Here is a 12738-nt window from a genome sequence, read left to right on the forward strand (position 1 = left end):
TTAATCTATTCTGAGCATGCGTGTCACTTTGTGCGTTGGATTTGTGTACACACGATCGGAATTTCCGACAACAGATTTTGTTGTCGGAAAATTTTATAGCCTGCTCTCAAACTTTGTGTGTCGGAAATTCCGATCGAAAATGTGTGATAGCGCCCACACACGGTCGGAATTTCCGACAGCAAGGTCCTATCACACATTTTCCGTCAGAAAATCCGACCGTGTGTACAGGGCATAACACTTCTAAAAGAGACAAAGCTGATAACCTTATGTTCTGCTATGTCAAACATAAAAAAATGCTATTTAAGAGGCAGCTCTCAGTCTTACCCACTGTGCCAATGTACAAATATTAACAATAAAATAAACATCAATATATGATTTTTTAACATTTCCAAATCAAAAAGTGAATGCCACCAAAAAATATAGTATGCTTATAGTGCATAAATAAAGTCCATGTGTGTTAAAACCAACAGATATAAATCACTGTGTGAAAAAAAGTTCCAAAACACCACAAAGAGTCCAATATTAGGAAAAGAACTTCACCATGCTCCACTGTTCCATGCATTAAAACTATTCTCTTCCATTGTGCAAAGAGCCACTGTTCACCCAAATGAAGGAAGGCTTACCAAAACTCCATGACCCTCTGGAATCAAATGATCATGGTAAGCATGTGTATGTAAACCAGCTCACTCCACTCCTCTCCAGCATTAATTCTGCTAAGTCAGTTTCACTCCAAATTAAGCCCAAGACGCGTATGCTTAAAAAACAGATGTGCCCACAATAGTGTGAAATTGTATTATAAAAGTTTGTTAAAAAGGTTAAGAACACTCACTGAACGGGAATAGTGCATTTCATTACTCCAGCGAGCTTACAGCAAAGGTTGGTAAGGACAGCTGTACGTGATGACTTTACAGTGCTCTGGCCAAGCCCCTACGTGTTTCATCAATCAATTACGTTTTCAGGAGACCCCAAAAATATAAGTTTTGGGTGCACTGAAAATTTAACAGGCAGCTAAATAGTTACACAAAGTTTAAATGTAAAGCTTTAGATCAGATGTTAGATCAGTTTATTTTCTTTCTTGTCTTGTTCTATAAATGACTTTAATTAAAAGCCTGTTAATCTTAGTAGAAGGACCTAAATATTTTAAAGAGACCATAGAAGGACCTAAAGTGGAAATTTCAGGATAGGTGCTTTGTTATAGTGGAACTTTCAATATCTTTACAAACTTCCCCAGAACTGCATAGGCAACAGGAGTTTGTGTGATGTGTCATCTCTGAGTAAGTTTCTCAGATATAATGCTGACTTTAATTATTGCAGTGGCACATGGGCGCTGCCCCCTCTCTGCAGCCACCCCCTCTACGACCAATAGATAGATTCATGCATAGCATGGCTGCTGCTGCCACCCCCTAGTCAGGCGCCCGGCCCCTTTTCGGGCACCAGGCGCCTGAATTACAGCGGCGGGGGGTGTTTTTGAAGCACCTGATTAGAGCCATATGCTCTAATAGGCATCAAAAAAAGGTGACCTGCGAGCGCCATGCTTGGTGCTTGCAGGTCACCCAGATGTGTTAGAAAAGCAAATGAATATTCACTTTCCTAACACTGAACCGCCTCTCCGACAGTCAAGTGCTGAGGTCTGTTACCTGTCACCTGATTGGCTGAAATGACAGGCGCTGTGATTGAACGCCTATCAGGCATCCAATCATAGGGGATGGGCACAGTGGCAGCGTTTGATGGCACAGTGGCAGCATTTGATGGCAAAGTGGCTGCGTTTGATGGTTCAGTGAGGCTGCAATGATGGGTTTTTCAGTTTGTTTGCGCCCCCCCAAAAAGTTTGAGCACCAGCCGCCACTGGAATAATGCCTGAATAAGAGACAATGGCATTCTTTTTGAGATAAAGGCATCTTTGAATTTAATTCCTAACTTACATTTTTTAGTTTTGCCTCAAATACTAAAGCAACTTGTTCCTTTTCACCTTTGTTACCTGTTATCTTTAGCCTTCCTTCACTACTTGGCGGATACTTAACAAGAACAAACATTGTGAGCACTTTTATAACATGTGCCAATTAAAACTGTGAAGTGACAGCCAATAGCAGCCAATCAAATGAGCCATTTCAATTGCCATTTTTAAGTGTCAGTTTAATCTGGTTAAGCTAGATGTAATTGGTTCAAATTTTTTCAATTCCTACTGAATTGGCCAAAATACAGTCAGAGGTGATAATGTCAGCAGCACTCAGCTCGACAAACTTTGATTAAAAAGTCAGGTGGAAAATTGTTGGCTGAACAGTGACTGCATCCAAATAGATGAATTCCCTAGGGTTGCAGATTTTTATCGGTGAGTACAAATACTGATGCTTTTGGTCAAGTACTCGCCGATACTGAGTACTGATACCTTTGCGGTGCGATTTGGGCTCAAATGACACTGCAAAGAATTGCATGCAATTTGAACAGGAATGCAATTTCTGTCCAAATTGCATGTAGTTTCCCATATCGCTCCTGTGTGGATCCAGGCTGAAATCACTGTGACACACTATTCACACAGCGTTGCGGGAAACCACATGCGAGCTGGACAGGAATTGCACTGCATTCTTGTTCAAATTGCATGCAATTCTCCTGCGATTTAAGCCCATTAATTTTGTATTGGCTCAAATTGCATCACAAAGGTATAGATTTCGGGTATCGGAGCATTTTCATGAGTACAGGTACTTGCGAAAATACTTGATATCGACACCGATATCGGCATAGGTGCAACCCTAGAAATCACTATTCGAAAATTACAATATTGGATATATATGGCTATTGTCAGCAGGGGAGAATCCTCCATCCACACTATTTAGCATAGATGAGAAATAATAGATTTCTCTTGTTCAGCCTTCTAGACATTCTAAATGCTTGGGCTACTTCTGAAGAGGGCAAAAGGCAGGTTTTTGTGAACATGTATTTAGTTGTTACCGTCCTGAAATGGCTTGAAATAGAACTATGGCCTCCCATTAAAAAATATGTGCTGCAGCACTTGAGCCTGGTTTCACACATGTGCGGTGCGAATTGAAGCTCAGGTTTCACTGGGGAGATAACAATCTCCTGTTCAACGGATTCATTGCGTTTTTGCTCAGGATTAGAGAGCAGGGAGAGGGGGAGGGAGGGGGGGGGAGAGGGGGAGGTGTAGTGAGGAGAAAGAGAAAATCCTTGTTCAGAACGCAATGCATCTGCGAATCAGATGCGTTCCCATAGGAGATAATAGGCTTGTAGTTCGCACCGCAATGCCCAAAAAACGCACACGTTTTTTGTGCAATGCGCAGTGCGAATGCAACGCACATATGTGAACCAGATACATTCATATGAATGTATTTTAAAATGTCCTGCGAATTAGATGCGGTGTAAGCCGCATCTAATTCGCATAGGTGTGAACCCGGGCTAAAAGAGAAGCATGGGGTTTTTACCTAGGTGGATGCAGCATTGGTCCGATGCTGCATCTGTCCCCAGCTGGCTCTAAGACTGAGAACTGAGTGATCAAACACCGCCAATCGCTCAGTTCTTAGGGCTCCCTGAGCAGAGAGCTGGTGACTGTCAGTCACCGCTGTCTGTTCTGCCCCACCTCTTTTACTGGAGTGCTGGGCTGTGAAGGGGGCAGGAGTGGCCGGCTCAGGCTCTTAGCGGCTCGCTGAGAGGCTGAGCTCAGAGCCGGTCCAGACATGTGGCAGGATACCGACTTCATTGTCGCAATCTTGCCTGAGCCTGGACCGGCTCTTTGACGTTATCTAAAAATGGGTCACAGAAGCGCAGAATGAACTGCACTCCTGTGATCCACAGGAGAAGTACAGCCAAACAAGCTTTGGCTGTGCTTCTCCTTTAATTAGAATTGCATCTGCACACAGTTTTCTCGTATGCAGCGTACACACGAGCGGACTTTTTTCGACCGGGCTGGTCCAACAGACCGAGTCCGGCGGACAATCCGATCATGTGTGGGCTTCATCGGACCTTCAGCAGACTTTTCCAGTCAAAAATCTGACGGACTTTAGATATGAAACATGCTTCAAATCTTTCAGACGGACTCGAGTCTCCAGTCGAAAAATCCGCTCGTCTGTATGCTAGTCCGACGGACGAAAACCCACGCTAGGGAAGCTATTGGCTATCAACTTCTTTATTTTAGTCCGGTCATACGTTATCACGTACGAATCTGTCGGACTTTGGTGTGATCGTGTGTAGGCAAGTCCGTTCGTTCAAAAGTCCGTCGGAAGTCCGTCAAAAGTCTGATGAAAGTCCGCCGTAATGGCCGTTGTACTTTTGTTGCCAAAAAGTCCGCTCGTGTGTGCGCGGCCTTAGTCCCTCTGCAAAGTCCCACAAACATTTTTTGATCCTGCCTGTAAGTCCTCACAATTCAACTTCCTATGAAGGTGTGGTAACAATGCTGCAGTGCTCCTGAATTCAGGGCAGAGCTGCCACGCTAATGTAGGCTGTACTTGCAGGCACTTCAGGGGGGGAGGAAAAAATGTTACAGGAGGCATGCCTATCAGTATTGTCACTGCTGATTCACAGGCATGTAGCTTGTCAATCAGAACCTGGCCACACCTAGTCCTGCCCATTGCTCTTTGGACAGCACTGCCTCTGATTTAATCCCCCCTCTATAAGTTGCAGTGTCACCTACATCATATACTAACTGGTATGGTACTTGTTTAGGTTGTCATACATGAACCTTTAGCTGTACTTTAATAAAAAAGCTACTCACCTTATAACTCAAAGTTTATGTTAGATGTGCTTGTGTAATGCCTTTGGGATTAACAGCATTCAGCTGCACAATATTCATGGATATAAAAAGGAAAGTCTTTATATCTTCTTAGTCTCATAGTTAATGCTTAAGATTTCCATAAAGTTGAACCAAGCAATACTTCAGATGAAACCATAAAAGTTAGATTTAATAAAAATGGTGTGTTGGATTAGGGACAGCTTCAAATTTTGGTCTCAGTTGAATGGTCGTCCTAACCTGGCCATGAAAAGGAATGAGAATATGTAGCACATTATATTTTATTTGTAACTCCAGGCAGAATCACAAATTACCAATGAATGAAGTTATGTATTCACTAAAAGAATAATTTAATGTATTTTTAATGCACTAATGCAACTACCTAAATGAGACTTGGTACCAGGCTTCTGCAATCCTCTGCACAGTAGAACTCAGGCAATGAAATGGAAGAGAGCAACACTAGGACCTAATTAGGTGTGCTGTACTGCACAAGTGCTGAAAGGGACCTTTTGATAGGATGAGACAGCTGAAGGATGATCTCATTAGCCTGCTGCTTCTACTTCATTGTCCAAACCCAGACTGGGAATGGGGCAAAGAAAAGTGAGGACTGCATAGACAGACATACAAAACCTTTAGCAGGTAATGCAACTCATACATGTATTTTAACTGTGTATTTAATTGTTTGTATGGCATTAAGTTTAACATCTACCATTAAAAAAAAAAAAAATAAAAAAAATAAAAAAAATGCATATAACAGCACTGGGACAAAGCCATATGGCAGCCAAAGCAAGAATGGCAAAGTGTTCCCCACCCGCAGTTTTTCCAGTTCCCAACATGTATTTCTATTGTGCACTCCCTTACATAACCACTGTGTAGCCGCATAAATCACCTCACATTTGCCACTTTCCTGTGTGTATATTGGGATGGGAGCTACAGAGGCCATGTAATATAGATGCCATCTACATACAGTATGTGGTACACAGTGGTCAGTAGAGTACTACAGAGTACAGTTATTGGAAACAGGCTATGGGCTAAAGCTGTTCTGTCAACCCATTAACACAGTCAGAAGTTATTCCAACTTCCCTAGTACATGGTTGGTTGGTTGGTTTGCAGAAAACTCAGGGGGGTAGGGTTTTCTGGACCAAATTTTAAAGGATCCATAATGCTCTGCCTGAGCTTTTTACTGAAATCCCTCAGCAAGGTTGGAATGGGCAATAATGGGGGCTTTGTTATGAGCCTGTCCTCTCATTATAAAAAGGTGGGTTCCCAGCCGCCATATGTCAGTATGTGTTGGAGTGGTTGAGAAAGATCTGACCTTCTGTGTAGGGAAAGTTAGTTGTTAATGGTGTTAAATACTGAGGATTGGTACATAATGTCATGTATACTCCACCCTCAAAGTTCACATTTCAAAGACCACCCGAAAGTCTTTTTTTAGGACTACTATTTTGTGTGTGTCAGATGAAGTTGTAGTGCTGTTTAGCTACAGCAACACTCACCACACACACACACACAGACTTTTTTTCTTCTTTTGTTTCATGTTTATATATTTTTTTATAATTTTCTGCTAGGTTAAAAAATTGAGTTAGGGTTTAGTGTTTCAGGATTTATTCTTTAAGGGAGGTATATTTTGTTTTCTGTTGCTAGGGCTGTTTGTAATTTTGAAGTACACAGCATACACTTATGCCCTGTACACACGGTCGGATTTTCCAACGGAAAATGTGTGATAGGACCTTGTTGTTGGAAATTCCGTCTGTGTGTGGGCTCCATCACACTTTTTCCATCGGAATTTCCGACACACAGTTTGAGAGCTTGCTATAAATCCGTTGTCAGAAATTCCAATCGTGTGTACACAAATCCAACGCACAAAGTGCAGACGCATGCTCAGAATAAATTAAGAGACGAAAGCTATTGGCTACTGCCCCGTTTATAGTCCCGACGTACGTGTTTTACGTCACCGTGTTTAGAACGATTGGATTTTCCGTCAACTTTGTGTGACCCTGTGTATGCAAGACAAGTTTGAGCCAACATCCGTCGGAAAAAATCCATGGATTTTGTTGTCGGAATGTCCGATCAATGTCCGACCATGTGTACAGGGCATTATTGTTGACACAGGCAAAGCTTCCTTTGTTTGCAGCATGTTACCACATACATGTGTGGTAAAATAGTGTACACCAAAGCATCCATATATTGCCCCCTGCCCCCATTCTCCATTGACATAGCTGCCATTAAGGTTAGGGTATCTCCTTTATTTTAGAAACAAAAAAATATCAGCCAAGCCTCAAATGAGAGGCAAATGTTCTGCAAGCGGTGTAGGACAAAGTGATGGTTGGGCTGCACCATAGGGCATGCCTGGTAAAATCTCCAAACATGAAACCAGGTACAGTAAAAGGTATTATTTTAATAAAAGGGGGGGGCGAGGGTTGATTACAAAAAGCCAGTCAAATAGAGGAAGTGACCTTGCCCCTCCACACATGCCATGTCTTGCCTGCATTGTGGTAGCTATGCCTGTCTCTCATAACACAGTCAAGAATAACACTAAATCCTCAGGGACTTTAATGCCATAGCTATCATTAGGTAAATGGGACAGAGGAGGTCAGAGAGGATTAAAGGGGCCAGGATAGGAGTGGTCTCACAGGGGAGAGGTGGCCGGGATAGGTGCAGTTTGATAGGGCAGGATGGTCAGGATAGGAGCAGAGCACCTTAATTAAAAAGCTGGCAGTTTTGTTTACATGTATACAGCAGCACTGCTCCTTTTCCAGCCATTTCCTCCCCCATTTCAAGCTGTTGCTATCTTGAAATTTCAGCACCTGCCTCTCCACTGGCAATAGCTCTCAATTACTTAGTTGCAAGAGAATTCTTTCAGTCGCTATGGTGACCTGGTGCCCAGGATCTCACCAGCCCTAAAGGCAGGGCACATCTGTCTTTTCCTTCTCATAGTGGCCATGCTATACAGCCAAAGCTCTCGCAGGAGGTAGGTGAATGGCTGACGAAGCCTTCCTCCTCTTCCCGCTCCTCTTCTGATAATCCAACCATAGCTCTGCATACTGGCTATAAGGAGTTTGTGGAATTATTTGATCACAAGATCGCTGACTTGCTGCAGGAGAATGATATTGGTCATGCACAAGCATTTCTTCTTTTAGATATTGAGGATGAGGAAGAGAGCACCTTGACCACAGAGGGAGAGGAGTGAGGGTACATCAGGCAGGAAGCAACAATAGCAGTGATGTTCCAGAAGATGAAGCTTACTGCCAAGCGGACTTCAATGAGTCAGGAGGGGAGGATAATGAGGTGGCATACTGCCCATGGGTGCCACAGATTAGGAAGTAGGAAAGTTCTGAGGGAGAGGCAGAATAAAAGCAAGGAAAAATGTTGTCTAAGGGCAGGGGCAGGTTGAAGAGGACAAGGGGAGCAGCCATACTTATCCATCTGACAGTATTGTTTCATAGGTACAGGCCACTAATATCCCCATGACTTTTCGACAAAGCTCTGCAGTAGGGATGGTGGGCAGAACCCCCCCCCCCCCCCCCCGGTTCGGTTCGCACCAGAACACCTCGAACAGGCAAAAAGTTCTAGCGAACCCTATTAAAGTCTATAGGACACAAACATGAAAAATTAAAAGTCCTAATTTTAAAGGCTTATATGCAAGTTATTGCCATAAAAAGTGTATGGGGACCCGGGTACTGCCCTAGAGAACATGTATCAATGCAAAAAAAAGTTTTTAAAACAATAGCTTTTAAAGAAACAGTGATTTTAATGATGCTTAAAGTGAAACAATAAAATTGAAATATTCCTTTAAATATGCCTGGGGGTCCCCTTAGTCTGCCTGTAAAGTGGCGCATCTGTACAGTGTATAGAACATGCCACAGCAATAATGAAATTTCTAAAGGAAAAAATGTAATTTAAACTTGCTCGCAGTTGTTATGTATTGCTGGTTCCTAGCAATATAGATGAAAAATGGTGTGGGGACCCCTCTGGTCCATACAAGGCACTTCCGGTCTGGTATGGATTTTAAGGGGAACCCCACGCCAAAACATAAAAAAAATTGGCATGGGGTCCCCCCAAAATCCATACCAGACCCTCATCCGAGCAAGCAGCCTTGCAGACCAGGAAAGGGGGGGACAAGCGAGCGCCCCCCCCTTCCTCAACCATACCAGACCGCTTTCCCTCAATATGGGGAGGGTGCTTTAGGTCGGGGTCTGCAGGTAGGGAATCCAGAATCTTGAAGCCACCTTTAACAAGTGGGCCCCCAGATCCCAGCCCCCGCCTCCCATATGTAACGGGTTACCCTACCCCTTCTGACGTCATCCTCGCCCTTTCCTATAATAGAGCTGTCAAAGCAAAGAGAGAGCAGTTGGCAGGAGGCCTCCCATGGAGGCGGAGCATTTTAATTTTTGCAATTTTTCGGGTCCATCAAGCTGCGTCGAATTTACATCGCGGGACACTTTTTTTTTTTTTAATAAAGAATTTGTAAAAACTGTCTCTTGTGGTTGGGCTGGGATCTGGGGGCCCCCTTATTAAAGGGGGCTTCCAGATTTGGATAAGTCCCCCGCCCACAGACCCCAACAACCACCGGCCAGGGTTGTCGGGAAGAGGCCCTTGTCCCCATCAACATGGGGACAAGGTGCTTTAGGGGGCACCCCTAGGCACCCTCCTCATGTTGAGGGCAAGCAGCCAGGTATGGTTCAGAAAGGGGGGCGCTCGCTCGTCGTCGTCCCTTCCTGGCCTGCCAGGCTGCTTGCTCAGATAAGGGTCTAGTATGGATTTTGGAGGGGACCCCATGCCTATTTGTTTTAAAAAAATGGTGTGGAGTTCCCCTTAAAATCTATACCAGACCCAAAGAGCCTGGTATGGATTTTGGGGGGACCTCATGCTGTTTTTTTCTTAATTTTGTCATAGGGTTCCCCTTAAACATTTCAATACACTGTATTATATACTTTGCACTGCACTATATACTCTTTACTGGGTTTTTTACCCTACACTAACTGCACTATATACTCTGCACTGCATTATATACACTACACTGACTGCAAAGTATACTCTGCACTGGGTTATAAACACTACACTGACTGCACTCTATACTCTGCACTGCATTATATACACTACACTGACTGCAAAGTATACTCTGCACTGGGTTATAAACACTACACTGACTGCACTCTATACTCTGCACTGCATTATATACACTACAATGACTGCACTATTTTATATATTCTACACTGACTGCACTATATACTCTACACTGTATGATTATATACACTACACTGACTGCACGCTAAATCCACTAACTAACCTGCCTAATCTCTCTCCATTCATAAACACTTTACATGGCCGCTGTGTAAGCAGCCATATATAGTGTGGGGCGTGGCCAAAGGCACCCTGCCTTTGGCCAATCATGGCTCTCACAGCACATTGCGCAGTGATTGGCCAAAATATACAGGTCAGGTGCATGTTTTGGACAATCAACAGCCTTCAATGCACTGCGATCCCGCAGTTCATTATGGGGCGCATCACGGCGGGTGAACATCCCGCGATCGCCCCATATGTTCGTTTGTTCTACGAACAAACACCCGATGTTCGACTCGAACATCGGGCCCATCTCTACTCTGCAGCGCGAACCGTTTTTACTGTATATTCTGCCAACATCCACCCAACCATCTTAAGAAACATCCTTTCCAAGGCAGGAGTCTCGTTCCCAGCTACTAAAACAGAAAATAATGTCACTAGATCACTCCAAATGTCAGCTTGGCAAAACTACTGGCTTTCCAGTTCAACGCACTCCAGCTCATGGAATCAGCCACTCTACATGAATGTATGGCCTATGCTATGCCAAAGCAGAAGGTACCAACTATTTTGGTCAGAAGGCCAACCTTGCCCTCCACTAGGATGTGGAACCTAATGTGTCTGTGGTGCTGGTCCATGCTGTCAGCAGGAGATTAAACATGACCAGAGACACATGGTCCAGTAAGCATGGGCAGGGACACTACAAATCCTTAACTGCACCCTGGGTCGATTTTTTGGTGGTTGGGAAGAATGCAAGCCTGGACACAATATTGAAGCTAAGGTTGCCAACATGTTGTCTTGTATGATGGTGACAGTGCAGTCACCTGTATCCCCTTCTCCTCACTGCCCTCATCCTTTGTTTCCATGAAACCATCAGTCCTCCCTCAAGCACCCCAAGAGCATATGCAACATCCTTAACATCCTTAGTGTAAACTAAGCCAAAAGGTGCCACACAATGTTTCCACAGCTTACCCTTGGCTGCAAAAATTCTAAGGATTGCTACAAGGTAAATCCAGTATTACACTTAAAAGTTTGCAGCCTATTCTCATTCTCTGACACTGAAAAGTGCCACATAATTGTAGTCTAGTCTTAGGATACTTTTACACAGGCACAGCTAAAGGAGGGGACTTTTATTGCAAATCTGTGTACAGCAAGTGTTGAGCCCACTTTCTACCCAATAGGAAGGCCCACAGGATTGTGGGAGTTGCAGTCCTGACAGATTGAGCTGACTTGGTGAGCTGGAAGGAGTAAACTGCAAATCCCACAAGGCGCTGGGGCAAAAAAGGAGAGATGGCGCCTTGTTTTGGAGGCTGTTTCTGAGAGGACTGTGTGCACATTTGGCTGCTAGCATACTGCTCACTGCTGCACCAGAGAGGGAGAGAGGCACAGTGACAGGCATATGAGGACACCGGAAAGAGCTACAGATGTTTGGAGGAGCCCGCTGCCTGATCAAGGGGGAAGCATATTGGGGGGGAGACGATCTGGTGAGAGGCTTCTGCCCAAATTCACATTACACTTTGGAAAAAGAGGGACAGTGTTGCCTACGAGTATTACAGAGCCAGTGACATTATCAGTGCTTAAAGGGACCAGAGCCAGTGTTATCATCAGTTCTTAAAGGTACATTATCCTGAGTGCTCCTACATAACAGTTGGGCCCCAACAGGTGGTCAGCAGAAGAGAGTATATTAGCATCATTCTCCCTAGTTAGGATTGCCCCAGTATAGGGTTTAAGAGAAGTTGCTCTCAACACACATTGCTTGTGTTAAACATTACATGTTTTCTACTGGTCACCTATTTGCAATATATTCCTTGCTATATTTTCACTGTTTGCTGTATCATTGCTGTTGTTTCATACCTATTTTACTACTGGGGTATTGCATATACATCTGCAATAAATATTCCCCACCCAGCCAGGTATGTCAAAGTGCATGGTGCTGTCTGCAAAGTCGTGAGTACAGGAGCGGGGACCCAATACATTAATCGGCAACTTTAGGGGTGAGTGCTTGACCTAAGCTGCAGAATTTCTAATTTTTGCTGCATGGTAATTCCTGTGCTGTCCCTCAAAATGTGCAGCCAATTCTGGTGCTTCGGCACTCAGAAATACTTGTTGCTAATATCTCTCAGGTAATACACTTTAATTTTTGTTTCAAGACCAAACCTGCCTTGTCTCTCCTTTTAAATTGTGGCTTAATCAACTGCTAACAATGACCAAATATTTGTGGCTATTGACAGATAATCTTTTCAATGTGTATAGTGTGAATGAATACCATGCTAAGTAAAAACAAAATTACAACAGCTGCAACACACCATGTGATATAAAAACAGAGTGCATAAATAAATAAAAAGGGGATTCATTCACACTGGCAATCTGCCCCTTTTCTAGTAAGAACATATGTCTTTTTGTAAATATGTTAATTAAATAACACTATTCATTTTGTTTTCTATGCTCCATATAGAACATGCTGTGTTTTTGTTCTACCACGTGTTCTGATTGGCCTCTTTTATTGGAAGTGCAATAGGATCCAAATCGAGGCTTGGCTTCTCCGCTTCCTATATCTGAGTGACGGTCCGGCATGGTCTCTGTGCCCCAGATTACAGCAGGTATGATGAAGCGCGCAGGGTGGAGCCAGCTGTGATGTCGCCACGTCAATATTGGAACCATTCGGGAAGCAATCTTTTTATGTATCCGTGGAATTTTACTGTAACAATCACTTTTATCTGGAG

This window comes from Aquarana catesbeiana, linkage group LG01 (assembly GCF_042186555.1).
Source record: "Aquarana catesbeiana isolate 2022-GZ linkage group LG01, ASM4218655v1, whole genome shotgun sequence".
Classification (NCBI taxonomy): domain Eukaryota; kingdom Metazoa; phylum Chordata; class Amphibia; order Anura; family Ranidae; genus Aquarana; species Aquarana catesbeiana.